Consider the following 20,418-nt stretch of genomic DNA (forward strand, 5'->3'; position numbering starts at 1 on the left):
GGATTTCTGTTTTTTTTTTTCAGAATCTCTGTCTCTTTATTGAAGTGATCTCTTTTGCTTCCTGTATTTGCTTATGCAGCTCTTTATCAAAATGATCTTTTGCTTCCTGTGTTTGCTCTCTTATATCACCCTTTAACTACAGAACATTTTAATTATGCACATCCTGAACTCCTCTCTCATTTCTTCTGCTGTGCCATGACTTCCACTATTGTAGTGTGTTGATTTGTTTGGGTCACTTTCTTCCCTTGTTTTCTCATGTTCTTCGTGTGTCTTCCCTTCTAGCTCTGTGGATCCGAGGTCTTACTGTTGTTACCCTATATGCTTATAGTGCCCCTGCAGGGTTCCATTACCTCTCCTCCCCAGCTGGTGTTCCACACTGGGAGTTGTCCCAACTAAAGATGGCAACGAAGGTGATCCAAGATGGAGGCGGCTGCTTTCAGCAATGGAGAGTGAGATTGGGTGGGAGAGGGGTGATGGCATTGGGCAATGTGTTCAGAGATGCAGCTCTGGGGAGTGCAGTGTTGTGGCTGTGGGCTGTCTTCAGAGCCTGTGCAATGTCCCCAGGTACAGGCAGGCTACAGTGTGTAGGGGACTGTGGCAGTGGCTGCAGAGTCCCAAGATGGAGGTGATTGGGGAAGCCCCATGTTGGTAGATTGAGGTCCACACGGGAGTGGCGGCTGGGTGTCCTATGGGAGTGCTGTCCAGGATTCCTGCGCAGGTAGACGGCCAGGAGTCCTGTGTGGGTGCTGATGCTGGTGGTCCCGCTCGGGCACCTGGGAGCCCTGCGTGGGTGAGTAGTCAGGCATCCTGCTCTGACGCTGAGGCCTGGAGCCCTGTGCAGACAAGGCGGCCATGATTCCTGTGCAGGAGCAGCTGTGGGGGTCCTGTACCACTCCCAGAGAAGCAGTATTTCTACTACTAGAATCTCAGGTCCTAGAGCGACCCCAAATTCTGCCTCCCTCTGGCCCGCCATCTTGGATCCCCCTGTTTGTGTTTTCCATTTTGTTATAGTCCATATTTTGCTGTCTTTATGTGCTTTGTACATTGGTTGCATGCTGGACTTGAGTATGAAGAGCTGTAACGTCTCTACCTACTGATATTCTACCAAAAAAAAAAAAAAAAAGGAGTCCCTCTTTACCTAGTTGGGCACAGAGAGTGAAGGGCTTGGTTGGGCCAGAGCTGTTCTGTGATTTTAGTAGGACTCTGTCCTTGGGTGGACCCATTCTTTGAGTATGGTGCTCTGGTCTTTATTTTGTGGTACTGAGAATGGAACCAGGGCCACATGCATGCTAGGCAAGTCCTCCTCCAGTAAGCCATACCAGCCCTCCCTCTGGTCTTTGGGTGGAAGGTCTGCTGGTCTCTCTCCTCTGCCTGTGCACACCCTTGGAGGTTCATGTGTACCCACAGAGCGTTCTGTGCTTGGTTCTTGAGCTTGTCATTCTCCCCAGGCGCAGTCAGGAAGTGTCCTGCTCCTGAGTCTGCTCAGTGCTCTCATGACCCACCACTTGCCTCTCACTATTGCATAACGGGCGATGGCACACTGCCCAGGCTTCTCAGGGTAGTCCCATGGGGCAGGACACTGGTGCGCTCTGGGGGGTTCCGCAGATTCTGATCTCACAGCATCCCCCATGACCACCCCAGATTTCCCAGGCAGAGCATGTTTGTGGGGCCCATCCAGCTGCTTCCTGCCTGTACCAGCCTCAGCAGATGCGCCTGGGAAGGGAAGATGGCTGTCTCCACTCAGACTGGCCATCACCTGATCCTGGTTGCTTCCGCAGCTCTGTAGTGTTCATAAAGATGGCGCTGGTAATTTTCCTGACTCTTTCTGGTTACCATGGGAACTTTGGACTGCCTCAGTGCACTGTGGAAGTCCATCCTGACGGTTTCTGATTTCCTCTTGCTTCTTGCTTGTTTTTTCTCCCATCATGAACTTTTATTCATTCACTTAATCTAACTGGTATTTTGTATTTTATACCAGCATCTTGAAATAACTGAAGCCCTGTGGGCCAGGTGTGGGGTTTTGTCGTTTTCAGTCTGAGGTTTCTTGTAACTCTCATGTTTGGCAGCTTGGCACCACTGGGCTGGGACTTGGTGGATTATGAACTCATCTGGGTTGACTCTCTTAGGCTGGACTTCCAAGGATCTTGCCACTCTCCTCTAGGACATGTTGGGGTTTGCCTTTGCCTGCCACCAGGGATGTCACCAACATGGCATACTGAGACCCAGTCTCATCCTTTCCGAGGCCCTTCTTGGCCAGGGGTCTCGGTTGCCTCTGGCGCTGCAGGAGGCCCGTGCTGTGCTGAGTGGTGAGGTGTGCTTCTCCCTGATGCCGCACTCTGCCCACTGCTTCCTGGGTTCTGTGGCTCTCCTCCTCCTGCCCGGGTCGCTCCTGCTTCCTGCAGAGGTTGGCTTGGACTTTAAAGAAATCGTCCTTTGGTGGAGCACACTGGTACACAACCGTCATTACCAGTGACGGCAGCTGAAGCAGGAGGGTTTCAAGTTTGAGGCCAGCCTGGGCAACTTAGTGAGACCTCAGCAACTTAGACCAATGTCTCAAAATAAAAAATAAAAAGGACTGGGGGTATAGCTCAGCAGAAAAGTGTCCCTGGGTTCAATCCCAGAAGCCAAAAAAATTTTAAAAATTAACAAACAAAAAAAACAATGTCATTTGCTCCAGGTCTGGTGTATTAGAGTCCCTTACTCCAGTTTTCTCAAAAGAACTGGGTTGATACCATTTCTCCCTAAGGCTGCTAGAAGCTAAATATAGACGGAGTCTTGAAGATTGGGAAACAGTGATGTTCAAACAGTTTTTAGGGGGTTCTGGCCTGTGTACACACGTGCACACTGGCCATAGTCCCCGTCCTTGCAGGTGGTGTGACCAGGGCCATGTGCCGGGCCCCGCAGGGGGCCAAGGAAGGCTGTCTAGGTCATTTTCCTGCCTCGTCTTTTCCTGACCTCTATCTGGGAACCGCTCCTTCTGCAGAGGTTTGCGTGAGACTCTCTGTGGGCCAGAGCTGTGTGGGATCCTGGATGTAGCCCCCCATGTCCACAGCCATCACAGCTGCCCATGGACAAGTGCTTCTGTACCTGGAATGATCAGTGTTGAGCTGTTTTCTCACTTGACCTCACATGCGTGCTTCTCTGTGTGCTGAAGCCAAAGGTCCTGTTTCAGGGCCTGGCAAAGCACCCAGCGTGAAGACGGGTTCCTCCTGTGCTGGGTGTCTGGGGAAGCGCCACATCTAGATGGGGCGGGGAGCTCTAGGTCCTCACAGGGTGGAAGGCAGAGGGGCAAGGGACAGAAAAGTGTGGGCTCTGTCCCACCCAGGAGGGAGGCGCCCTCATGGCCCAGGCCTCTTGGAGGGAGGACCCTCCTCTTGCCACCATTGCATCGGCAACTCCTGAAGTTTGGAGGGGATGCAGCGTTGGGAGGGTTGGTGTGGGAGGACTAAGCAGGGAAGACTTCTGACACCTCAGGTGGAGACATTCTCATCCCTGGCTTCTTCAGGACAGTGCCACATAATTGTGAATCCAGGAGTGAGTGCAGTTCTAGAAACATTAGCCACCATGTTCATAAGGTGTCACGGGGTGTGTGAAAGGCTAAGTCCTGACCTGTGTGGAGTCCAGGCTCACACTGGGCTGAACTGAAGGGTGCACTCAGTGACCAGTGGCCACTTCATGGTAGCAGCGAGGAATTCCCGGTTCCTGGTTCTTCAGTGACTTCAACACCTCCTTACCTCCTGCATCTCAGGTTTCCTAATAGGGCAACGACAGGGTCGGTTAGGGGTGCCCAGTGGAACGTTTTGCAGTGTTAGAAATGTCCTTAATCTGCGCTGTCCGGCGTGGGTCCAGCAGCCACATGTGACTAGAGCGGCTTGGAAGTCGAGGTTTAGATTTGGTTGCAGTCTTATCAGCTTAGATTTGAGTGGCCTCACGTGGTTCACAGCCGCTGTGTCCAGTGCTCTGTGGATGCGGTTTGTCAGACGGTATCTGAGAGGTCTTTGGAGTCTTTGAATTCTGACATTTGCTTAATTTGCTCATTTCTATTCTTATTCATTCATTCATTATTTATTTTTTTATGTGGCTGCTCTGAACACCAGGAACTGCTTGGTGTGTGATCACAAACCTCAAGCCTTCTTCCTCTCTGCTTTGACAAGGGGTCATCACCCCTGTGGGAAGGGGACTTTGCCTTCCCAAGCCCCTAACAACTCAGGGGTGGCAAGGGCTCCTATTGCAAAGCCATTTGGGCCAACTATGCCTCTGCCAGTCCCGTACCTCCTCTACTCACTCGGCCATGTTTCTTTAACCAGGTTTTGAATTTTTGTCAAAATTAATTTAAATTTATGATTCAGTTTTCTGTTATAAGTAATTGCTGTTTGTAAATGAGACTAATTTCTATTTGGTATAACTAATGCAATTTAGAGCTGCAGATCTCTTGATCCTCTGGGTCCAAGCAGAAGAGATGCTCTCCCTGATGCTGGAATGAGCAAGATTTTCCTTTGAATCTTAAAATATCTGCTTTGTAAAACTGGGTTAAGTTATTTTAGAAACTATAAATAGTCACTTGGTAATTAGGTGTTTGGTTTTATTTGTTATAATGGAGTTGCTTATTAAAGTTTGGTGCATTTTTATCCCGTGGATCCAAAGCTTTTATAGGCCAAGTGATAAGAGGCAGCCTGTGTATTTCATTTGTTGATTATGACTCATCCTGTGACAGATGGCCTCCTGAACTTTTAAATTCTTGTTTGCTTGTAGAGAAGGAACATTCTCGTGTCTTTTTTTGATGGGGCCTACTCTCCAATCCTGCACCCACTTTATATCATCATAACCTTACACCGTATCATGTAGCCCAAGCCGCAGCCACGAGCGCTCGGACATGCCTTCCCGTCAGATGCTGGTGGAGTTGGCTCTGCCGTGGTCTTATCTCTTCCCACCAGGACTCTCCTTCCCTTTCTTCTTGGCACCGCTGCTTCATGTAGTTAAATGACATCAGAACGTCATCAGACGCAAGTTCCTGCAGAATTAGCCCTGCATCTGGCCAGCACCAGAGGATGTCAGGCTGTTCCCGGAGCACGCACAGATGGAGTAGCGTCCTCCCCTGCATCTGTCTGGCAGTGGGCGGTGTCACACAGCTGAGAAGATTGATGCCATGCCAGGCACTCCCAGTGGCCAGCAGTGGGCCCCGTAGGCTTCTCCTGGCCTGTGGCTGCCCTCAGAGAACATGGAGTGATGGGGGCAGGTTTGTTTTGTGTCTGTTGTTTGGAGTCTTCCTTTTGATTTGTCCTAATTCTTTAAGAATTGTGATGATGACATCTTTCTCTGAAATCAAGCATTGTGACAAGCTGGAAGCTGTGTTTTGTGAGTATTCAGGGACCCTGGTGCCTGGAATTTGTGGCATGGTCCATGTCTCCTGCAGCCCACTCCTGCCTTAGCACCACATAATTTCTGTTTGCCTTTTTCATATGATCCAATAACAATAAGTTCATTTTAAAATTTATGAAAGTTTAATGAATGGCCAGTGAGAGGAGAGACCACTTTTATAACAAGATTAACACCCAGGCTCTAGGGACATAGCATTTTAGTAAAATCAGAATTTGTGTAGCCTGGTGCTGCTTGGAACCTCTTGCTTCCTTATAAAAGTGTCTAAATCAAACACTGGCAGCCATCTCTAGCCATGGTTTCCATCTGCTCTTGGTGGCCTGACCCAGAACCCCCAGGTGGGGGAGGGAGTCTTGCCAAGGTCTCCCAGTTCCTGTCACTTCGCTGTGTAGTTGACATTCTCGGATCTGGTGCTGTAGGCCAGCGTCCCTGGCCCAGGTGTTCCTGGGAAAGAACTGGGGGAGTCCCCCAGCAGCTGGCTCGCCTGCGTTGTGGTCTCACATTAGTGCTTCATCTCTGCCCTGCTCCTTTAGTGACTGCATCTCAGACAGGGTCCCAAGGTCGTCTTTGGTTGTTTGTTAATGAATTAGTGAATTTTCAGCCCCAGCAGCCCTCTGGGGGAGAAGCCGTGGAGCAGACACTGGCATGGTCTGTGTCTACAGTGGGGAGCCTCGTTTCTGTGTCTCATTTATACTGAGGTCTGAAGTCACTGGCCAGCGACACTGATCTCCACTGAGGGTCTGTTTAACCTTTGGGTTCCCAGCCTCCGCTCACACCCCTGCTCTGCTCTGGCCCGTTGACAGGCACGTGCAGTGTCCTAGCTCTGGGTCCTGCACCCAGGGGCATCCTCCCTGAGGGTTGATGCCTAGCCCAATCCCCCGTCTGCCACCACACAGTGATCTGCAGCACGGGGACCAGAGGGGCCCTGCATATTCTTCATGCTGTCCCTCATCCTCCTTCCCATTCTGAATGGCCAGGTCTCTGGGGTCAGAATGGACCTGCACGTGCGCACACGGCAATGGAATGGCTTGTCTTACTCTGGCATCTTGAGCTAGTGGACTAGCAGCAGAGTGGGGGTAACAGTAGTGCATCTCCTGAGTCCGGCACCAAGCATTAGCTCTGTGCAGCATGTGGGCAGTCACCAGGACCAGGTACTGACCTGTTCATGTCCTCTAGAGCCTTGTTGCCTCTTCTTCGTGTCCTGTGGTGTGCAGTTCTGAATTTTGAGCCCCCCGAGTCCCCAATATAACTCTCGAGGAGGTGGGGTTAGGGTTAAGTCATGGGAGTAGAGCCCCTGGGAAGGTGGTCAGCGCCCCAGGGAGATGGGCGAAAGGGAGCTTGCTCTCCCCCACCACCTGAGGACAGGGAGGGTGTAACCGTGAGCCAGGACGGGGGCTCTCACCAGGCCCCCATGCTCCCAATCCTTGGTCTTGGCCTTCTGTCCTCCACGGCTGGGGGCTGTCAGAGCAGCTTTGCTGGATGGTGTCACCCACTTGCTGATGGGTCCTCTCTTCTCCCCTCTCATTTGCTCTCTCCTGATTTGATGGGGTCACCCAGTTTGGGGAAAGAAGGCACAGACATTATGTGCCCCTCAGGGGTCCTGCCACGGGTGTGGTGCTCTTCTCTCAGTCACGGGTACTGTTGACCTTGTGCCTTGAGTAAGGTGGCGTCTGCCCTGCTTCAATCACAGGGTCACCGTTTGCCCTGGCAAGTAGTAAGAGACGTTATGAGCCTGTCCTGGTTCCCCCGGCTCCACCCACCCATCTTGGCCACCCTGGGTCTTCTTGCTGTAACAGCTTCCCGTGGTGTCTGAGCATGTGTTCTCTTTCCCTCGGTCCCTCCTCATTGATTGATTGTGGTTCTTCTTGAAGACGTGCTGGCCTTCCTTTTCCGCTCACTGAATTGTTCCGTGGCATCATCGAGGCTCATGGAAACGTGTTGGATGGAGGACAGTCTGTTCCTTGTTTCACTCCAGTGACTCACTTCACTCTTGGGCCACTCCGCAGTTGGCTCCCATATCTGGGATGGCCTGGCCTTTTCTGACCCAGTAGTCCAGCTAGGTTTCCTTCCTTCCTTCCTTCCTTCCTTCCTTCCTTCCTTCCTTCCTTCCTTCCTTCCTTCCTTCCTCTCTTTCTTCCTTCCCCCCAGCCCTAGATCTAGAAACTTCTTTAAGGAGCCTCAATTCCGTTTGTGGGAGAAGGATACTAGCAGCCCTGTCCTGGGTGGGAGTGTTGGTCGCTGCTCCCACCCTGCCTGACCCATGTGTGCACCATGTCTGCCGTGGTTTCTCTGCCTGTCATCTGTGTGCACGTTGACAACTAAGACTGCATCCCGGAACCTCTAATTGGAGCCCAACACATGGGTTCTTAGGGCCTGTTTTCTGTGCTGCTGACCTGTGCCAGCCATGGCTTCTTTCAGGTGGACAGTGAGACCTGAGCCATCGGGTTTTCATCCCTGGGCACAGACGGCGGGGCAGGCAGAGCCCTACTCGGGCAGAATACTTCCCTTGCTTGCCTGGTGAGAAGACTTCAACCTGCAGAGTTCTTCTGTGAATGTAGTTAGAAGCACAGAGTTGACAGTTGGACTGGGACAGACAGACAAGGAAATCCTATTCGATCAAAATAGAGGCGTGCTCCTGAGCAGACCTGCCTGCTCACTGGCCTCCTCACGTATCCAAGTCCAACAGAGCACTGAAGGTCCTCTGGTGTTCCGTAGGAAGCATGGTAACGACTTCTCATAGCATTCTCTACTAATTACTTTTTCTCTTCCACCCATTTAATTTTCTTTCAGTTCTCATTTTTGTAAAATTTGTGTTTGACCTACAGGTGATCTGGTATGATTCTTAGTTCTTTGTTGTAAACAGTAATATTGAAAGTGCACGAAACGAAGATGACCCCTGTAAGAGCCCTGGCTGTGCTTTGACACACCAGGGACTGTGTGGGACCCCCACTGTCTAGCACCATGGTGAGAAATGTGGAAGGATTGGAACCTCACCCCAGACTCGGGTTTATGAAGTTGCTTTATGTGGCTGCGGTTGACGGTTGCAGAGGACCGTGGCTCTTCGCTGATGGAGATGCAGACTCGTCATTGTCAAGTTTCACCTGATGGAGGCTGAACATTGTTGGTTGTACTTATGCAATCGCTCGATCTTCTTCTGGAAACAGTTGAGAGGTCATTTGGTGATAATTGTCCTGAACATTCACTTGCCTGTGTGAATGCTAGATGAAGTATGTCTTCACTGTTGTCACCTTCTCCTGGACACAGACCTTTGAGCATGGTCCCATTATCAGAAATCTCAGGATTTGGAAGAAGGCACACAGGATTCCTTGGCAGCAAGGGGTGACCAGTGGCGCCTTCCTCCAGAGGGGTCCTCCTTGCTTCTGCTCGGGCGTTGCTGGTTCCTGGCTGTAGAGGCACTTTGGTGGGCTAGGGCAGAGGGGCTCCCCTAGGGCCCTGTGGACTGTGCTTCTTAGGGCAGCTCTCAGGAGTGGGAGAGTTGGTGGCAAAGTGGCCGGCCCTGGTGTTGGACTTCCTGGATTTAACACTCTACAGGTTGGCTCCGTGGCTTCTCAGGATGCTATGTCCCCTGTGCATTTGGGTGGCTCTGGTAGCGGGATTCCTGTTACATTGATGGCTTTCATACAAATTTAAAGGGAAGCATGGAGTCTCAGGGTTCTGTAGGCTTTTGGTGATGCACTAAGAAAACATTTAGCTCAGCAGCTTGGTCTTGGTTGCATACTGGTTGAGGGTCCCCTGACAGTTCATAAGGCGCCTCCAGTATCTCTTGCTCCAGAATCCTTTGTAATAGGTTCTTTCTTGCTCTTAGCTGGTGGTGGGAGACTTGGGTGCTTTTCTGTCCAACAGCAACTCTTAGGTGAAGTGTGCCTGTATACTCATAGGCTCAAAGTTGCTGCCTCTTCTCCGCCCTGGACCGTGGCCTGCATCCCTCTCAGACTGTGCCTGCCTGCCGTGGGGAGGGCACCTCTGTTGTGCAGCCTGGAGGTTGACTTCACCTTACTTGAGAATGTGCGCCCTCTCTTGGGACACCGAGCTCAGCTTTGAGTGTCTTGGCAGCTGCATGCGGGTGGCCCGTGAGCTATAGTTGTAGGGTTCCAGGACCGCTCAGATCCCCAGCTGCGTCAGGGCCGGTGGGTCTTGCCGGTTTTGCCATGGCCACCTTTGGTCTCCTCCTGGGTTTGTCAGCTTCTCCATAGTCGCCTGCACACCCCCTTCCCACTGTTTGGTGCCAGGTGAGAGGTCGTGGGTCCTGCTGGCACGGATGACCTCAGTGAAGCGACACCATGTTCACATGCAGTTCTGAGCACGTCCAGTCTGTTTTTGGCCCACGGTGGGTTTAACTTGAGAGAAGTAGCAGTTGGGCAGTGGCAGTGCCTGTGGCAGGCCTGGAGGAGGGGCACCAGTCTGCTCGGGTCCCCTGGGTGCAACGTGCAGGGGACCCATGCTGCAGCACTCCGTGTGGTGGCGTCTCAGGCCCATGTGCCCTGCGGTGGTCCCGGGAGCTTCGCCCTGGAGCCCGGGCCAGCTCCTGTTCTCCGTGCCCCTCGCTCTGGGTGGCACTCGATGCAGTGAGGTGAGATGTTACACCCTCAAAGCAGCCTGTGACATGGAGCCGCCACACAAGCCAGGAGATCCTGCCCCTCCCAGCGGGGCCACTCAGGAGTCCATGGGCATGAGGTTGCCAGTCTCAGGGTATGGACGCTCCTTCTGGGGTATTTGCTTTTTGATAGGAAAGGAAATAAACAGCCACAGAGCTTTTTCATCTTGCCTTATGGGTTCAAGTTGGGTCAGCCGTGATGTGGCCGACCTTCCCTAGGAAGTGAGACTGAGGTCTCAGGTGAGAACAGGTGACAGGCCACCAGCCGTCCTAACTTCTACATCCTGCTGCCTGTAATCAACTTGGGGAACCTGCAGTGGGGACGGGGACTCTCCCTTTATTGTTCCTTAAGTCATATTGCCTTCCTTTTTATAAGGAATTGGCATGAGGAGCAGAGAACAGGACGGGGGGTACAGCGGTGCTGTGCCTGCCTGGGTCCCTGTCGCCCACACAGTCCTGGGGCGACAGCTGGGTTAGAAGGCAGCTGTACCCAAACAGTGTCAAGATGCACTTCCTTCTAGTGAGTCTTCTCCTTATTTCATTTATGTTGAAAACCGAGTTGACGAATATGAATACAGATATTCAGAGTTATTGTGCAGTCATATTTGTTTATGTGCATGGTCCAGTTTCCAGGCCATAGCTTATCTTCTAAAAGGGAAGCCGTTAATGGCATTGCCCACACTGCTGTTTTTTTTATTTTTATTTTTATTATCCCCCGGCTTCTGTTCTTCAGGTGTGTAGCTATTTCAGTATTATGAAGAATGATGGATGATGCAGGAAAGTTTCTTTGGAAGCACTTCTGATATTGTGCAATGCACTTGGGGGTCAGACGCACTTGACTGATGCATGATTTATCTCATGTCCCTGCCACTTCCCGAGATAAAGCTGCTGCTTTATCAAAAATGCCAGCAACTGTGATTTAGAATTTATAAACCTCCGTTTTCAAATAATCGTTCTGATTATTTTCTGCCTTGGCAATAAAATGATAAAGGTAATTGCACACAAATGTGAGATCGCACCAAAATACAATGAAATTAACCTGAATTAGCTTGACTTGTCGATGAGAGGTATTTATGAAATGTGGTATTGCAATAAGGGAGAGTGATCTTATGGCTGGAAGGTGAGTTATCGCCTTAATGTAATTCTCTTTGAAATTTAAAAAAGAGACTGTTTCTGTTGAGGGTGATTGTGCTTTTGAAATTAAGTTGAAGTGATTCCTATAATTGGAAACAATAATGCACTGGAAGGTAATATCTTTTATTGTGTCATGCCTAGATGCATTACCTTTTATTCCACGGCTTCTGGCTTTAGCCTCTCCACACTCAGGTGGAAACGTGGAATCCTGTCAGATCCTGGGTCTCGGGGCTTTGATTCTCTCTCCCTGTCTGACGGGGGACAGGCTTTCCCCCGTCATTGATTAGTCATTTAGATATCAAATAGTTAATTTTTTAAAAAATTAAAGGAGGTTTTCAGAAATATCGTTTTGTTTCTTTGTCTTGTTGTAGCCAAATAGTTCTCAACAGGGTGAGGCTTGGTGCTCCTCTTTAGTACACCTATTTTGTAACCTTTCTTTGCACTTTCTAAATGAAATTCTTGGATGAGACGTGCCCCCCCCCCCACTACTTAATGGAAAACTTCAAGGAAGGACGGTGTGATAATTAGTAACAGTGCACCCCCGGCACAGGAGCGCTGGGGCAGGAGGGGACTGGGAGGCTGCAGTGCGCCTGCACCTGGAGGCTTGCTTTCTGGGTATGCGTTGTCTGCTCTGCATTGACACTGGAGACGGGACTTTGTCAGAATGGCAAGGGGACGACTTTTGGGGAAGTTCTACGAAAGTGGAGTTGGTCTTCCCATTGGTGGCGTAGCCGTGTTCCTGGGAGGCCTTGCAGACACGGGTGTGGTAGAAACACCTGTTTTTGTGTTGCACAGGGTGGTGCTTTAGAGTCTGGCTGATGTGATAGAATGCGCTCCGAGAGGCAGGATGCCACAGTGGTTGGAGTCAGCCCCACGTGTTCTGGCACATGCCCGATTCCTTCCCTTGGAATGTCAATAGCTCCCACCATCTTTAAGGACCTGGGAATCCCTCCCAATTCCCAGTGGGGCCTTTGATGACTGGAGAGACTGTTGGGGATGCCCACACCAGCTGGGCTACGCCCAGATCAGGTGCTCCAGGGTCTTCTGGTCAGGGGCACCTGCTCCTGGAGAGCCTGAGGCGGGCCTCCGTGTGCTGAGCAGGCACTCTGCCCCGAGCCACACACCCAGCTCTGTCTTTAAGAGGGGTGCAGTTCTCCAGCCTCTGGGCCTCCATAGCTTTTCCGCTCTTGCTGTTCTTGCTCAAGGAGTCTTATTTCCTCCTGTGCTGGCTCCTCGAAGGCCCTGGACGTGATGTTTGGGGAAACCTTTCACTTTCATGAAGTCGGCACTAGAGCAGCTCCTCCTCCTCAGGTGCGTGGAGTGTTTCTGGACATGACCAGCGGTTCTCAATGGGGGGCAACTTTGTTCTTACTGGAGGCATTTTTGGGTGTCCTGATTAAGGAGGTGCTGCTGGCCTCCTGTGGGTAGAGGCCAGAACCATCCCACAATGTGCAGGACAGCCCCCAGGCGGTGACCTGGCCCCACGTGTCAGCATGCCATCGCCAAGGCCACTCACGGGACTCTCAGCTCGTGCTGTCTAGAGCCCACTGGGTGTTCTGTCCCACGCCATCGCCGCGCCTGCCCTGCTTTTGCCAGTGGCATCCCATCGTCTCAGCCAGGATTCTTCTAACTCCGTCTTGGACTCCCTCCTTCTGTTTCTTAGGCCATCCCGCCCCGTCAGGAAGAGCTTTCCAGTTCCGTGGGTTTTCTGAGCGTCCCATACCTCGTCCTGTCCACGGCTGTGAGGACAGGGTGAGGAGGTGCCCGTGAGGACAGGTGAGGTGGGGTCTGTGAGGAGGTGGTGGGAAGATCCTCGTATGGACACGGTGAGAAGATGCCTGTGAGAGTGTGTGGACGATCCTGCGAGAACAAGGCGGGAAGGTGCCCGTGAAGACGTGGTGGGAGGACATCCGGGAGGACCTGGTGGGACAGAGCCCATCTAGGTTTGAACTGTCCCTGTGGACTGGCAGGTGGGTGACGTTGGTGCCAGCCCCCCCACACACCTGTGGTTTCCTTTCTGTGCCATCATCTCGGCACTCATCCTGCACCCTTGGCTTGGGCCCCCGGGAGTCAGTTCTGTCCTTGGTTCTGTCCTCTATCCATTGATGTTAAACTTCCCCCTGGCAGTGTGTAGGCGGAGGACATGCCTTGGGAAAGCTGGTGGACTAGAGCCTCGGGACGGCTGGTTGAACATGGAAAGGTGTTCTCAGGTTAGGCAAGGCGCCTGGCACAGGCAGCTGCCTCGAGCACCCCGAGAGTCAGCTACCCAGCCTGGGGTAGGCTCCTGGAGGAAAATGACCCTGATGGAGGAAACCAGATTATCACCCATCCTGTGGAGTGGGTCCTGTTCAGCCAGGAGTGAGCTTCTCAGCAAGTATGGAGTCCTGTGTTCCAGTGCCAGGGGAGGACCCGAGAGTGGGCCCAAGATGGGCATTGTGATCCATGCTGTTGGCAGATCATGGAGCCTCTGGTGAGTGGGCCCAGTGGCCGATGGGTCCTGCACAGGTGTTTATTGTCCGCCTCAAGCCACATTTCTTTCCAGTGCTGCTGTGTTTGCTAGTGCTTTGATTGTATCAGCCACTTGTGAGATGGAGCAGCCTTTCGATCTCCCAAAGTAGATATGGATCTGCTTTCATTAGTTTTATCTGTTGAACTTTAGCATCCGGGAGAGAAGCCCCAAATGTTTCTTCTTATTCCTGTGCAGTCTTTAGGGTCTGAATCAAGTTAATACATTTGCCGAGCCGCAGGGTTCTGGTGGGATGGTCCTTTGTGGGTGGGGGCTTCTGTTCTGCAAGGCTTCTTTTTGTGAGGCGTTGCCCTCCCTTTGCTTCTGTCACCAAGTTTGCCGTCTCTTTTTGGCAGCCCTCCTGCCCCCAGTGTATTGGAGCCTGAGTTGGAGCCCGTTAGTGCCTCTCAGCCTGACTGCCCCTGACCTGTGGGTGCCGGCGCCTCTTGTGGCCAGACGCCCGGGGCTATAGCATTGCCGTGTGGAGGCCTCTTCCCTTCATTTCCGAGGGCTGCACCCCTTCTGGCCACCTTCAGAAGTCCCTGCTCCAACAGTAGCCCCACAGGTGATGATTGTGGCAGGTGGCAAGCACGGGCCTCTTCTAGAATGTCTGGTGGTTGGTCCTGCAGAGCATGGGACAGGGGTCGCCAAGGCAGGAGGCAAGAGCTGACTAGGGTGATCTGCTAGCAAATGGCTGCTGGCCAGGTGGGACGTGGGCCCTGGCTCCAGAGAGGCGTGGAGCGTGTCCTCGGCGCAGAACAGATCTGGGTCATTTAGAAGCCCACATAAGACAGATGTCCCAGGCGTGACTGGACCTCACCGAGGTGGTTGACACAAACAAAGGCAGAGTTTTCTGTCATGAAGATGGTTTGTAGACAGTGCTAATGACTTACTTGAATGAATCAGTAAGTGAAATTGGACAGCTGTCAGGAGGGCAGGTGGGCCAGGAGCTGAGCCACACAGGACTCCACTGTGCAGTGTCGAGTCCTCGTCTGGAATTTGGCTTATGCGGGTTCTGTCTGCTTTTTCCTTTTGGGTCAGAATTTGCCTTTCCTCTATGGGCTATCTACCACTGCTGCCCAGAGGGTCAGGAATACCTATTGCTCTCTTCAACCTCCAGTTGGATTCTTGCTGTGTTCCCACAGTGTGCCAGCTGAAGCTCACACAGTGCATATGACGGTTCCTGGGAGGACATGTGCAGAATGGCCTCTTCCTGCACGCATACCCTGGACACCTGTGCTGCCCTCCTTCGTTGGCTTGCCCTTTTCTGTTGCCTGGCACGTTGATATTTCCTGGTGCTCCGGTGCTGTTTCGCAGAGAAGGTTGTGTTTTACCAAGGAGAAGCAGCTTATGGTGATGCCGGTCACTTGTTTCAGGTCCGAGTAGTTCAGGGTTAACAGTGTTCCTGAACCTCAGCCGAGGTCCTCCTGCAGGATGGTGAGGTGGAGCCGTGCTCAATGCTCCAGTCCACCCAGAGGCAACCTTAGACAGCAGTTCTGCTGTGCCCAGTGGTACCTCCCGCTCTCGTCAAGTTAGCCTTTTCTTTTTTTGTGTGATTATATGTGATTCTGGGATTTATAGTTTGCTTGGTTCATTGAAATCTCTCTACATAATATTTTTAAAAAGATGAACATCTGGGTGTTAAAAATCTTCTCCTGCCCGTGAATTGGCATGACATGGCATTGCTCCAGGCCACCAGTAAGGAGGGAGAGCCGCAGAGGGCCTGAGAGGCCCTGAGGGTGGTGTGCAGGGGGTGGTTGGCAGCTGAGTGTGGGAGGGAGGGAGGGATCCCCAGCGCCCTGTGGTGCTGGGGCCAGCAGAGCCCTGTAGTTAGGCCACATGCTGTCTCCATGGGACACCCCAGGTGGCCCAATTTCCCCCTCAATGCTCTGTCCTCTGCCTAGTGAGCCCCTTCTCAGTCCTCTGGGAGAACCACAGGTAACCAGAGGATGCTGGGAGTTGCCAAATGGGGGTCATAGAAGGGAAGGAAGTTTCGATATGATGTGCCACAGAAGTGATCCCTCAGAGAGTATTTATTGAGCATTTCCCAGAGACTAAAATAGATTATAGTTGTCAAAAATCTGTGGTTTTTGTAGGAAACCACATACCTTGGGGAAGACACTAAAGCTGATTGTGAGAGTGGGTGAAATATTGGAAGATGCCTCATTCTGGCCTTTCTCCCGCAGCCATTCCCAGGAGCCTGAGGAGGCACGCACAGGCTCAGGGTGGAGACCTCCCAACCCCCTCGCCTCCAGAGCCCCCTCCCAGGTGCGTGGTGGGTGCAGGAAGTCCACTCCACCCCTGCTGCTGTGCGGCTGGCAGGGCCCAGCGTTGCAGAGCCTCACCTGAGGGAGGCCAGGCAGGGTCCGCATATGCTGGGCACTGGGGCACTGACCTGTGGGAATGGCTGGCGCCTCTCACACTCTGTCACGCATCAGAGCCTCGCTAGTTAATTCAGTAATTTTATTGATCTATATCAGATATGAGGAAAGGAAGAATTTTAGGATTTTTATAGAAGTATAACTAGTGATAAAAATGAAAAATACATAAAAGGGCCAGGGTTGTAGCTCAGTGATAGAGTGCTTGTCCTGCATGTGTGAGGCACTGGTTCAATCCTCAGCACCACATAAAAATAAATAGATAGATAGATAGATGGGTAAAGGCATCTACAACTAAAAAAAAAAACAAAACAAAAACCACACACACCACATACATAAGAGCTAGATGATGGGATTAGGCATAGGCTAAGGGCAGGAGAATCAAGTCAGTTCAGTGCCAGGTGCTGCACAGCACAGATTTTCTGTAAAATACCATGAAGAAAGATCAGGAATTAAGCGTCTTAGTGATCAGAGTAGCTTAGGGACCCAAATTAATGGCCTTGGGCGGTGACTCAGTTTGGGTTGGTTTGTCTTCTCAAGGCTGTGTTCCTCAGGCTCTCACGTTTTTAGGAGTGAGTCAGAAAGCTGGGATCAGAGAGGGGCTGATCTGCAAAGGACAGAGGACCTCTGGGGGGCCCTCAGGAGGCAAAGAGCCCAGGAGAATTCTACCTGAGCAGCTCTGGAGCCCTCCTGGGCCTCATCATAACCTGGGCTCAGGGCACCTGGGCTGGCTCAGCCTGCCAGGTCGAATCTGTGTGTGCCAAGTTCCCAGGACCGGCTGCCCTGCAGGGAATGGCACTTGGTCAGGAGCCGTCCTCCCAGGGCCCTCCACTGCTCCTTACTGTGGTGGGGGCTGGCTGCTGACTCAGCCAGCTCAGGCTCACACCTGGCTGTGTGGCTGGCTGAGAAGGGCAGGCGATCTACCTTGCCAGGTGTCTGCAGACCCCGAATGATGGGGACTCAGGAGAAATCGGCCTCCATTCTGTTCCCACGCTTGCAGAAGGGGGGCAGCCATCGTTCACCCAGGGGACCTTCACAGTTCCACATTTCCTTTACCACCCACCGATTGCTTGCTCCACCTTCTCTCATCCATTCATTTTAGTTTAAAGACCTGCTTTAGCCATTTCCTGGGGACCTCAGTGAACACAAGAGCTCGGTATCCATGTCCTCCTTTATATCGTGACGTGGCATGTATGTCATATGGATCAGTACCTCGTCCACCACAGTGGCAAGCTCAGCGCCCTGTGGTCACCAGCCCTGTCCACCTGGGCACTGGAAAGTTGCTCTTTTGTCATTGAACTTCAGGTTTCCGCCGTCAGAGAGACGGCCATGTCTAGGAGGTAGACTAGATGCAGAACGGCCTTGTCACGGAGTCGTTACTGAGTGGTGGCTCAGCAGTGCCTGGACACCGTGGGTGTGGGCGAGGTGCCCTGGACACCCTGCAGGAAGGAGAAAGCGGCAGCATCGTGGAGTCTGAAGAAGTAGCTAATTGTCAAAGCCTTTTCATTCTCGACAGCCGGGATTTCTCCTCCAGCTACCTGTGGAATGAACGTCACAGATCCAAGAGGTTTTCATCTGCGAATATTGTTTGAAGAATTCATTCTGCTGTAATTTAGATAAAATGTACCTGCTAAATTTGGTAATAACATTCTCAAGGTTTTACATTTTTGTTAGTTTTTGAAATATTCTATGGAGGTGTTCCTTGTAGAGTGAGATTATATCAGCATGAGAGAGAAATAATTACATTCCTCCCTTATTGGAATGAAGATTGGGTGTAGCTTACGTATAATTTTGTAATAATCCCTGTTTTCAAGGAAAAAAATATTTACACAGTACTTTGTCATTGTGTCATTTGTAGACAAATAGGCTACAGGATGGTTTTTGTTATTATTGAAACATGGATTCTGTGTATAAATGTGGATTTTATATGTATTTTTCCCATGTGTATAAAAAATATCTCAAACCAACTTGAATCAAAAGTGATTTTTCTACATTAAACATTAAATTTTCACATGGGCCACTGGATTTTTCTGGTTCCATCTGGTCCTCGGTCCTCTCTTGACCCACTGCTGTGGTCTGAAGGCCTGTCGCCCTGAGTTGCATGTGGAAAGCCAACCCTGAGGTGCTGGTGTCTACAGGGACTTTGGGAACCCTTCCTGCAGCAAGGGGACTAGTGCTGTAGTGGGGAGACTCATCTGTCCCTCCCCAGGTGGAGACGAGTGAGAAGGTGGCCTCTGGCAGGCCTGGTGGGGGTGTGCGCCTTGATCATGAACTTCCTGCCTCCACACTGTGAGAAAGAAGTCCTGCTGTTTCTGGGCCTCCCTGTCCATGCTTTTGGTTGCTAGTCTGAGCAGGCTCAGCACGTCTCTCCCCAGACGGCTGGGTCTGACCATTGCCAGAGCACCAGGGCCCAGAAGCTGGGTGCACTGCAGAAGCTCCTGAGGCTGGGCAGTGACGGGGCATCCTCTGACCTGCACCCAGCAGGCTGGCGCAACCTGAGAGGAAGGGATCAGTCCACCCCTGCCCTGCTTCCTGTAGTGGCAAGAGGACAGGTAAGGACAAGAGGAGTCAGAGATTCCTTTTGAGGCCACATGTGCAGGGCGAATGTGGCCTGTGGCTGCTTCTCACCCTTCTGAAGAGGTGGCCATAGTGCAGGTGCGCTGTGTGTGCACTTGGAGCTCACAGTCTGCCTGGGAGGTGGTCAGAGGGGCGTCCACCTCTGCTGCTCCTGCTGTAGCCGGACTCCTTCCCCTTGGTCAGGAGTGCCAATTGCCTCGGCTCAGCATCTCTCTCATGGCCATGGATTATGTCCTGAACTGCCTCTTCAGAAGTGCCTTGGTGACGGTGATGGTCCCCTAGATGGAATACACCACAGCCACCTGTGGGCGAGAGCACAGGCCGTGTGATTCTGGAGGAGGCTCCATACTCCAGTTGGGGACCTTGAACTGACTGGTGAGGGGCATGGCGAAAAGGGAAATCTCCTTCTGCCCAGATGGGCATGGGTCGTGGGCAGGGGCCGGGGCTGAGTGGAGCTGCCGGTGTAGGGAGACGACCATAGGAAGTGAGGGGAGCAAGATGGCTCTTCCCTGAAGGGTCTGTTTTGTCATTTAATTCCTTTTAATGAGTGAGTGCCAGTCATCCAGGAATCAGGCTGTCCTGTGTGCCCTTGCGCCTGGTCCTGCCTGCTGGGTGGGGCAGCCTGACCCCTCACTGGTTCCTGACTTAAATACCCTGGGAAGAACTTGGAATTGGTTTCTTTTTGGTATTAAGGGTTGAACTCAGGGGCACTTAACCAGTGAGCCACATCCCAAGCCTTTTTTGTTTTTTGAGGTCGGGCGATAGGGTCTAGCTAAGTTGCTTAGGGTTCCCCTGAGTTGCTGAGGCTGGCTTTGAACTTGTGATCCTCCTGCCTCAGCCTCCCAAGCTGCTGGAGTTACAGGCGGGTGTCACTGTGCCCTGCTGCATTCTGGGTTTATAATGATGGAAAGCAAATATGACTTTCTGTTCTGTGGAATTTACCATCTTCCACGGGCAGCATTTTCTCCCTTCATGGGTAAAGTAAGTATCAAGCGTGTGCAGTGGTGCCAAGTGGGGCACACACGTGTGTCTGTGCCACGAGTGTCACCAGGACTTGCACACCTGGCGGGGTGGGGGTCTGTTACTCTGTGCCTGTGGCCTGTCCCATGGGAGGGAGGTGTGCTGATTCTCGCTGTCTGCCCAGTGGTGGCCCAGGGTGCTCCCCCACGGGCCTGCCCACTGACAGGTCACCCCAGGAGGCCAGGAACCTGTGCTGTGATGTCATTTTCTGTAAGCCCTGGACGACGATAAATTCAGTTTTAACTGTTGTAATTAAGACTTGAGACTGCGAAGCTGTCTGTGAGGGGAAGGACCTGTCCCTTTCTCCAGAGAAGAAATTAATTGTTAGAGTGTGTGGTAGTTGAAGAATTTACTGTAAGATAAAAGACCGGTGTTTCATTCTTGCATTTATTAGTATTTAATCAAATGGAAAGTGCACTTTTGGTCTGGAAATCTTGGCTTCAGCTGCAGGATTAGACTGAATTATTGTTTAAAGAGTAAAAGGCATAGAATTATATGTTCAAGTTATCAAGCCTCTGATCGGCTCCGGGTATAATGTAACTAATTTAGAACATAAAATTTCCTGCCGTGTGGACTGGAGCCTCGGGTTAATCGTTTGGCGGCGAGCACGTTTCCGTGGCTGTGTGGCCTGGGGTTGGATGGCGGCTGTCCCTCCAAGAGCGCCAGTCCTCGTCAGAGCAGGTGTCATCAAGGCCCCGCTCGATCGTGGCTGCCCGAGCGTGTCTGGAACACCAGGCTCCTCTGTTGGGGACACCAAATCATAAATCATCGCGAGCTCCTCAGCTGAGCCTCTTCCCTGCAGAAACACCGTG

General features: G+C 51.9%; 1 protein-coding gene across 6 annotated transcripts in view; it reads left to right on the forward strand.

Annotated features, from left to right (window-relative positions):
* The window catches only part of Mgmt (O-6-methylguanine-DNA methyltransferase), a 234,324-nt gene that overhangs the window by 23,694 nt on the left and 190,212 nt on the right, over positions 1-20,418 (forward strand). The window contains exon 2 of one of the 6 annotated variants that reach the window (XM_046448836.2): positions 12,789-12,901. The exons of 4 other annotated variants lie outside the window; for them this stretch is intronic. The gene's annotated coding sequence lies outside the window, so the exon portion shown is untranslated. Of the gene's footprint in view, positions 1-5,331; positions 5,356-12,788; positions 12,902-20,418 lie in introns of those variants that run through there. One more of the 6 variants, XM_058580746.1, reaches the window with a different exon arrangement.

The sequence above is a fragment of the Marmota monax genome, unplaced genomic scaffold (assembly GCF_021218885.2).
Source record: "Marmota monax isolate L192 unplaced genomic scaffold, Marmota_monax_Labrador192_F-V1.1 WCK01_AAM20220418_F8-fsc00076, whole genome shotgun sequence".
NCBI lineage: Eukaryota > Metazoa > Chordata > Mammalia > Rodentia > Sciuridae > Marmota > Marmota monax.